The 9,638-nt window shown below is 39.3% G+C and overlaps 1 pseudogene; it reads right to left on the reverse strand.

The window, feature by feature from the left end:
- Positions 1–6,599: 6,599 nt before the first annotated feature.
- Positions 6,600–8,781, reverse strand: LOC103230674 (small ribosomal subunit protein eS1-like; annotated as a pseudogene).
- Between the last annotated feature and the right edge of the window lie 857 nt (positions 8,782–9,638).

Below are 9,638 nucleotides of genomic sequence, written 5' to 3' on the forward strand. Positions count from 1 at the left end.
CCAGCTGAGCCAGGGCACCAGAAGCTCCAGCAATGTCTCATCCAGCTCTGCTTCCAGGTCATACCTAGGGGACACTCAAAAGGTACGATGTTCGGGCCCTGGTGTTCTGCAGCCCCAGCCTTCCTAGGCAGTCTGTAGCACTGCTGCATGCCTGTGCTGTAGGAGCTGCTTTAACACTGATTAACTCTTCCTTTAAAAAGTCACGTTTCTACGTTGCCTGCCAAAATGGTAACAGACAGATAATGTACTGTGTCACTAACACATCCCTGTCTATTTAAAAACCTCAAGAGAAGCAAGCAGATGAGCCTTGGAGTCAGCTCAGTGGTGGGAATTATTGCTTGGCTAATTATAAGCAGTGTTCCCAGATCTCCAGAACATGCTCAGGAGGGTACAGCCCCTGTTTTCCTTGAGGATCTATGGGTGACTTTTGAAAACATCAACAACACTCAAGACACCAGAAGTCAAGTGGGGACATAACACCCTCACACAATTGAGCTGAGGAATAGGCCCTCATTTGTGGGGTAGTATGCCAGCTGGCCCCTAGTGATCCTCCTCTCCCAGTATTTGTGCTCTGTGTGGTCCCTTTACCCTGTGAATCAGAATTGGCCTTGTGTGGCCAATAGAATATAGCAGAAGTACGTGAATTTCAAGGATAAATCACAAATGGCATCGCAGATTTCACCTTGGACTCTTGGATTACTCACTCCAGGGGAATTCAGACACCATGTTGGGAGGTTATTCAGGCAGTCCTATAGAGAGGCCCATGGGACAAGAGCTGAGACACCTCCCTCCACCCCGCTGCCCCATTGCCAACAGCCAGAACCAATTTACCATTAAGGAGTGCAATACCTTAATGTTGAATGTTCCCTCCTCAGTCAAGCCACAGCTGACATCTGACTGCAACCTCATGAGAGACTCTCACGCCAGAACCACCCAACCAAGCCCCTCCCAAATTCCTGACCAACAACAATTGTTAGAGAAAATAAATCATTGTTGTTTCAAGTCACTACATTTTGGTGTGATTTGTACATTAATGAATACAGTCGATAAAAAGACTGGGTCCTGGGTAGAGAAAGAAATATTAATTGAGTCCCTACTGTGCCGCAGGGACTCACGTACATTGTCTCATTTACCAGGCCCACTTCACAGATGAATAAACCAATGCACAAAATATATACAATTGAAAAGCCTGCCCAATTCCACAGCTAGGAAATGCAGAATAAGGATTTGAATCCTGACCTGCCTGCCTTCAAAGCTCTAGCTATTTCTCCCACGTGTTCTGCCTCTCTAGAAATAAGCAGCCCCAAACACTGGTTCCAACTCTGCCATGGCATAGCTCAGCGATTTGGGGAAGGGGAGTGGTTCATTCTCCCCCAGCTCATTTTCTTTCCTGGAAAGTGGGGGAGTTAGAGTCTTTGTCTGTTGAGGTTCCAGTTGGCTCTAATATCCTTTGACCCTGTGGCTCCATCTCATTTCCAACAACATCTACTTTCTTCCGAGGATAGGTTGCTCTCAAAGACTTCCCTCCTGCTCTCGCTGTTCTCCACTTATCATGAGGAGCTGGCTTCAATTGTAGCAAAATGGTCATAGGCTGGCCCTTAAGAAATCCCTAGAAGTTCTGGGAAACTTAAGTTACCAAGAAAACCTAAAAAACATTCTTCCCTGGAGGCTTTTCAAAATAATATTATTAAGGATTTGTCCAGGAGCTTTTAGGTTAGCTGAGCAAATTACGAAGAAATGAGGCTAAGTCCAAAAGAAACAGGGTGGTGAGCTTCTAGTAATTTCTGGCTTATACATAGTAAGCATCTCAAGGAGAATTCATGGACTGAATACATGAATAATGGGCCTTTTTATTGTGTTGAGTGGAAATGAGATGTGTGACAGAGGGTAAGTTAGTCAACCATTCTGAGCCTCAGTTTCCTTATCCAGAAACAGTAAATTAACTCAAAGGGACTGGAATAAATATAAAAGACAATAATACGTATAAAACTTCAGCAGAATGTCTGAAAGATAGAATGTGCTTAATAAGTTTTTATATTCTGTTAAATAAAAATGGCCATATTCATTCAACAGAAAAGGAAGGTCACTTCATCAGTATCATCAACAGTTGGAGTGCAGGTTCTTTTTGGTTCTATGAACCTCTGACAAGCATTGGCATCTGTGGAAGGGGAGTGAATTTTGGAAGGAGAAGCCCAGATGGTAGACTCAACAATCCCTCCTGCCACCCTCTAGCACCTTAACAACACCTGCCTGCTGGGGTTTTCTTGCTCCAGCCCCCACTTTTGCCACGTCCACCCTCAAAATCCATCTGTGACCTCATCACTTAGTGCATTTAAGTGCCGCCACCCCAGTTTGCCCTCTCCTGCCCCAAGATTTGAAAATCTATCAGCATTACCAGCCAAATGAAGAAGCTGACTCTGATTAATGACTACTTCTGCCAGGGACTCTAGTAAGTGACCAAAATCAGGACCCTCCCTTCACAAAAGGAACTTTCATTCCCACCAACTGCATAGTGTAGCAGCCATCTGTGTACGTCTCCCCAGGGAACTCCAAGAAGAGGCTGCTCCGTGTTCTCCCTCCTGCCTGTCTTCAGATCAGACCATTAACACCCACCCACTCAGAAGGCTGAGTCTTGCAGTTCAGTCCAGGGAAGGAATTTTTCAAGAGTGTTAGATTCTGTACAGGTCTCTAGAAGGTGGACCCATAGGTGTACTAATTCCATTCTGACTCTGAAGGTATCATAAATGCTTTCTGATCACTCATCTAGCTCAGGAAAGTGAGTTTAGAGAAAGAATGTGCCCTGGCATTATTGTTATCAAGCCTATGTAGTCCAAAAAGAGATTTGTCAGGCTTCATCAGGGACTGTTGATGGGCTAACTGAGTTAAAACCTTTCATTTCATTAGGGGGAGGAGACCATAATGTTATCTTGAAACCCATAAGTAAAGGATTATAATAGTTTAATAAGTGAGGAGGGCTCCAGAACATTCAATAATACAATTAGGTTAGGCTCAGGAAGAAAATATGATCATTGGATAAAAGACAGCCCTTGTTTTTCATTAGACCTCACTAGCATTGCCAGTGGAGATGATTTGTTTTCCACTCCTCTCATTTGACTTTAAAGAGTATCCTATTTCCTCCAATATCCTGTCATCAAAAAACAGCATGAACCTCGCTGAGGTTAACCACCTCCCACAAAAAAAAAAAAAAAAAAAAAAAACAGCCATACTTTAACCATGAATCTTATATCCAGTTTGAGGATAAGAAAATCAACTCAGCATTGACATGACCAGATATGTGTACCATTCAATCCTCCCCAATCTGTATTGTCCTTTACCATTTACAAAGGCTTGTCACCTGCATTATCTCATTTACTATATTCTCACAACAGCATCTACTCACATTTTTCAGGTATAGAAAATGAGACAAAGATGCTTGGTTCAACATTTATTGAATATCTCCTACCTGTCAAGTGGGGGAGGGGGTGTCACACAGATGACTTGCCCAAGGTCATAGATTCAGTAAATATCAGGGCTGGGACTTGCTCTTCTACCTCTTAATCTGGGTTGAACTTTGGTCTTGAAGCTGGGCCGGCAGAATCAGGCCCTCTGACTAGGGGAAAGACACCGAGTGCTTGATCCCACAGATAGGTACACATCTGTCATCCTACGGCTCTGATTCTACATTTTGAAAAGATCCGTCTTAAACTATTTAGATGAAATCAGTTTTAAAATAAGAGATTTATTCTCTTTTTTCTCATAAGAAGGATGAGGATCCTGAAAAGATAAATGAGAATGCTCTGAAAGAAAATTTAGAAAGTCTCATCATGTGCATTATGTGAGCATCAGGACTTTGCTGTATTCTGCATAATAAAACTCTGCTTCCTGTTGTAAAACGGTTTTCAGTGCCTGGACTTCTCTGTTTCAGGAACGAATATTTCTCTATCGAGAATAATTCAATACAACAAAATAGATGTCTTGTCAACAATCATTCTGTTATATGTACTTATCTCCTATGGGTTTGTCACCCTTCCAAGACCATAAGTTCCTCAAGGCAGCAATTGTACCTAAAACAGTGCTGACAAACATTTGGAGCTCAAGCAATCTTCATTACATTGAAATGATCTCTACAAAAACATCTGTGTGTTTTAGGTTGCTTCAGTTATAGAACATTCCTGGAAAATTAGGTTTTCTACATGTGAGAAAATGTTTCAGTTAACTTGAAAAACACTCCTTTATGCACCAAAACTTTTCTCACACAAAAATGAAGAGAGAAAGGAGGAAAAGAGGGAGGGAAAGAATGAAAAAGGAAAGAAGGGACGAAAGGAGAAAGGAGGGAGTAACAGAGAAGAGGAAAGAGAGGGAAGGAAGGAAGGGAGAATAAAGAAAGGAGGGAAAGAAGAAAAGAAGGAAAAGAGGGAGGGGAGAAAGAGAGAGGGACAAAGGAGCTGAGGGGAAAAGAAGGGAAGAAGTCATCTGAAAATATTGGAGAGCTAACAGGATAGTGAAAAATCACCAAGCCAATACCTAGAAGATTGGAAATACAGAGAAGTGAGACCAACATCTTTCCCTTAGGTATATTTGTTAATTCAAGAATTTTTGAAAGCCTTCAGGTAGTAGAGGGACAAAATTTATGAGGAAAACCTAATCAGCTCCTCCTGTTTTTGTTTGGAACCTTGAAATGCTGTGAGGATGAACCAGGGTGTACCAGCCTTTGCAGTGACCAGCTCAATTTCCAATCTACTCAACCACTGAAATAGGATTAAGGTGACCCTGATTGCTCAGGCCCCCAGTTGCCTGAAAGAAGCAAATGAAAATTCTCACTGGAGGCAGCAAACAAAAGTGAATTTAGAATAAAAGCATTTTCAGACAAACAAAACCAAAAGAGTTTGTCACATCCAGATCTGCCTTAAAGAAAACATTAACGTGAGTGTTTCAAGTGGGAGAAAAATTATTCCAGATGAAATGACACAGATGTGGAAAGAAATGAAAAAGGAAAATATGTGTGCAGTGTTGGCTATATAAACCAATAATAAATATGTCATTGGAGTTTAAAATTTGCATAAGCTAAAATACATGACAACAATGGCATATAAGTCAGAAGGGGATAAATGGAGTTTAAGTACCTTAGATCTTTGCATTTTCTGGGGAGAGGGTAAAAGTGCCAACTGATGGTGAACCATGATAAGTAAAAGTTGTCATCTCTTAGGTAATCAATGAAAGAATAATAAAAGTATGTAACTTCAAAGCTAATAGAAGAGGGAAATGCTTTTTGAAAAATCAATCTAAAAGGCACAGAGTAAGATGAGAGATTTAAACTCACATGAATCAATGGCTATATTAAATGTATGCAGACTCAATGCTCCAATTAAAAGCGAAGATTATCCACCTGGACATAAAAACAAAACACAACCATGTGCTCTTCACAAGAGATACATGTAGAACTGGAAACAGAGAGGCTGGCAGTAAAAAAAATTATAATAATAGAAAAAATCTGTCATACAAAAGCTACCTTGAAGAAGGCTGGTAAGTTCTATCATAGAGCTAAAGGCAAAAAGCCTTTTACTAGAGATTAAGAGAATACTTCATTATGATAAAAGGCTTAATTTACCAAGAAGACATAACACTTTAAAATTTTTATGTGCTTAATAATGTAGTTTCAAAATAAATGAAGGAAAATCTGACTGAACTACTAAGAAAATAAACAAATCTATAAAAACAGTGGGAGATTTAAATACACGTCCCTCAGAAATTGATAAAACAAGCAGGCAAAAATCAGTAAGGATACAGAAAATTTGAATAACATGTGTAACAAACCTATCCTAATTGACATATTTAGAACACTGCACCCAGCAACTGCGAATTACACATTCTTTTCAAGCACACTCAGAACACTTTTCAAAAATTTACCATATGCTACGCCATAAAGCAAATCTCAACAAATTCCAAAGGATAGAAATCAAACCAAGTGTCTTTAACCACAATGCAATTAAACCAGAAATCAGTAAGAAAAAGATTACTAGAAGCCCCGTAAATTTAGAAATTAAGAAATACACCATCTAAATAACAAAGAAATCACAATATAAATTAGAATGCAGTTTAAATAATAAAAAAAACTTGACAAGTCGATACTGACTTCTGGGTTCCAGCTAAACCACTAATGCATTGGAAAAGATGCTAAAAATAAAGAAAAAATTCTCAATCATACTATACCTTTGCAACTCTTCCCTTTAACAGACCTGTCCCAGTCCAATATCCTGAGCCAGTCTCCAGGACTACTCGCTGGATTTTGTCACTTTCCTGGGTTGGATCCTCCATATCCTGGATCTCATTTCTTTCTCTTAGTTTACTTCTTCATTTAGATGTAGTACATTCTCAAGCAACTTCCTGAGAAAGGTGCATGGGAGATAAAATTTTCTATTCCCAGTCTAAAAATAATTCTACCCTCACATTTGACTATTAGTCTAGTTGTAGAACTTTAGGTTAACTTTTTTTTTCCCTCAAAAACTTGTTGACATTTCTACATGGTCTACCAACATCCAGTGCTGCTACTGCTAAGTCCACTACTAGCTTGTGTATTGTTTCTTTGTGGACATTCTATTTTTGTTAGTTTTCTTCTTGGAAGCCTTTAGGAATTTCATCCTTGAGTGTTACATTTCATGATGAGACATCAAGGTTTGAGTCATTTGTATTTGTTACATTGGGAATGTGGTGGACTCTTTCAATATGGAAACTTTGTTCTTGGGCTCTAAGAATTTGCTTCTATTATTTCTTTGGCAATTTTCTCTCCTGTATTTTCTCTACTTTCTTTTTTTTCTTTTTTTTTTTCCACTAATAGGACTTTTTATTTGCTACTATTGTAAGTCTGAACTTTAAACACATTCTTGGACTGGTGGTTCATATCCATCAACTCCTTCAACTTTATCAACTGTCTCATCCCCAGTAGCTTTTCCTGAACTACTACCTTCACCATGAAACTCCATGAGTCTTCTCAATTCAAACTCAGGCTTCTTCAGCATTTTTACTTTTCTAACGAAGACACCATGGAGAGGACAAGTAGATTGGCAAGGCTTTTCTACATCTTTTTCAATGCTGTCTGGATGAAGCAATTTATTGCTTCAATTATTTATTTCTTTATTATACTTTAAGTTCTAGGGTACATGTGCACAACATGCAGGTTTGTTACATATGTATACATGTGCCATGTTGGTGTGCTGCACCCATTAACTAGTCATTTACTTTAGGTATATCTCCTAATGCTATCCTTCCCCCCTCCTCACAATAGGCCGCGATGTGTGATGTTCCCCTTCCTGTGTCCAAGTGACCTCATTGTTCAATTCCCACCTATGAGTGAGAACATGCTGTGTTTGGTTTTCTGTTCTTGCGATAGTTTGCTGAGAATGATGGTTTCCAGCTGCATCCATGTCCCTACAAAGGACATGAACTCATCCCTTTTTATGACTGCATAGTATTCCATGGTGTATATGTGCCACATTTTCTTAATCCAGTCTGTCACTGATGGACATTTGGGTTGATTACAAGTCTTTGCTATTGTGAATAGTGCTGCAATAAACATACATGTGCATGTGTCTTTATAGCAGCATGACTTATAATCCTTTGGGTATACACCCAGTAATGGGATGGCTGGGTCAAATGGTATTTCTTGTTATAGATCCTTGAGGAATTGCCACACTGTTTTCCACAATGGTTGAACTAGTTTACAGTCCCACCAACAGTGTAAAAGTGTTCCTATTTCTCCACATCCTCTCCAGCACCTATTGTTTCCTGACTTTTTAATGATTGCCATTCAGGACATAGGCATGGGCAAGGACTTCATGTCTAAAACACCAAAAGCAATGGCACTAAAAGCCAAAATTGACAAATGGAATCTAATTAAACTAAAGACCTTCTGCACAGCAGAAGAAACTACCATCAGAGTGAACTGGCAACCTACGGAATGGGAGAAAATTTTTGCAATCTACTCCTCTGACAAAGGACTAATATCCAGAACCTACAAAGAACTCAAACAAATTTACAAGAAAAAAACAAACAACCCCATCAAAAAGTGGGCAAAGGATATGAACAGACACTTCTCAAAAGAAGATATTCATACAGCCAACAGACACATGAAAAAATGCTCATCATCACTCACCATCAGAGAAATGCAAATCAAAACCACAATGAGATACCATCTCACACCAGTTAGAATGCTTCAATTATTGAATAAATTTATTGATCACTTCTTTCAAGTTATTTGTCTGCACCTCTCAGGTCATGATTTCCAAATCTTCTTCTGGATTTGTCGGACCTGTTGGTGCTGAATATAAGAGGTCTTCCGTATCTGATTATTGCATTTTTTAGTAAAACCAACACAGAACAGATTAGACAAGTAGCCATCATTAGTCTTGACATCGACATGAGTTTCAATCACTGTCTGCCATTTTTTGACCATGGAACACATTTTGTCATGGGTAAGATCCATGCTATGGAAGTTAGTCAGTTTTTGCCCTGAACATCTTCAGTAATCATCTTGAATTTTCTAAATACAACTTCATCATTCTGCAAATCAGCTTGACTCACTTCAAACATATGACCCTTGAGGCCATCAGATATACTTTTGGTTCCTTGGGTCCTGGTGATTAGTGTCCTTCTAATATTTCTTATATTAAACATAGCAGGTGCTTTCACATCATAGCAATCTTTCTTAGAAAATGGATCAACCACCTTCTTCTTGGCTCCCTTTTTGCCACCTTTAGTAAGACACTTGTTCTTGCCAACCACCATGGTGCTACTCAGAAAGCCAAAATGGCTCTACTTTCTTTTCTTAGGATTCCTATTAGTCAGATATTGAACTTCCTTTATTGGTCTGCCATACAGTTCATTTAATTTCCTTAAAGATAATCCCTGTATTTTGTGTGGTTTTGCTTGTTTGTTTGCATAAGTTGAGGGGGCGAAATGCCTCAATGTTACTGTTTAATATGGGGAGTGAGGGAGATGTTGACTGTCCCATATATAGTTCCAATGATTGCCTCTGTTTATAACCCCACATACCACTTCACCCTCCATTATGCCTGATGTCTTCAGTTCCTATGCCTCCTTTTAGCTTTGAATTTAACTTGACATAACGCAAGTTTTCTCCTTAGTAGTAGCCCCTCCTTTCCTCTACTTTTATCTTCAAGAAATTTGCTGAAATTTCTCATTCTCTTCATTATAGAGAGATAACTTTTTATTATTATTTTACTATTATTTTAAAGGATCTTTCAGAAAAAGGAGATACATCTACATATAATCTGTATGCTCAGTCTTCCATCTTTACTCACAAGCTCAACTTTTATTTCTTTGCCTGTTTGCCCTCTCTAGAGCAGTAAGCAAAGAGCAGCAACGTAGTATTTTCCTCTTTAATTTTGGGGCATAACACACACATGGCTAACCATCATTCCCTAAATGTTTGCTGAATTTCATAGATTTGCCTAGTGCAGGTCAGGTGCAGTGGCTCATCCCTGTAATCCCAGCAATCTCCATTTTGGGAGGCTGAGGCGGGTGGATCACTAGAGAGCAGGAGTTTGAGACCAGCCTGACCAACATGGTGAAACCTCATCTCTAACAAAAATACAAAACTTAGCCAAGTATGGTGGTGCATG

This window comes from Chlorocebus sabaeus, chromosome 25 (genome assembly GCF_047675955.1).
Source record: "Chlorocebus sabaeus isolate Y175 chromosome 25, mChlSab1.0.hap1, whole genome shotgun sequence".
Taxonomy (NCBI): Eukaryota; Metazoa; Chordata; class Mammalia; order Primates; family Cercopithecidae; genus Chlorocebus; species Chlorocebus sabaeus.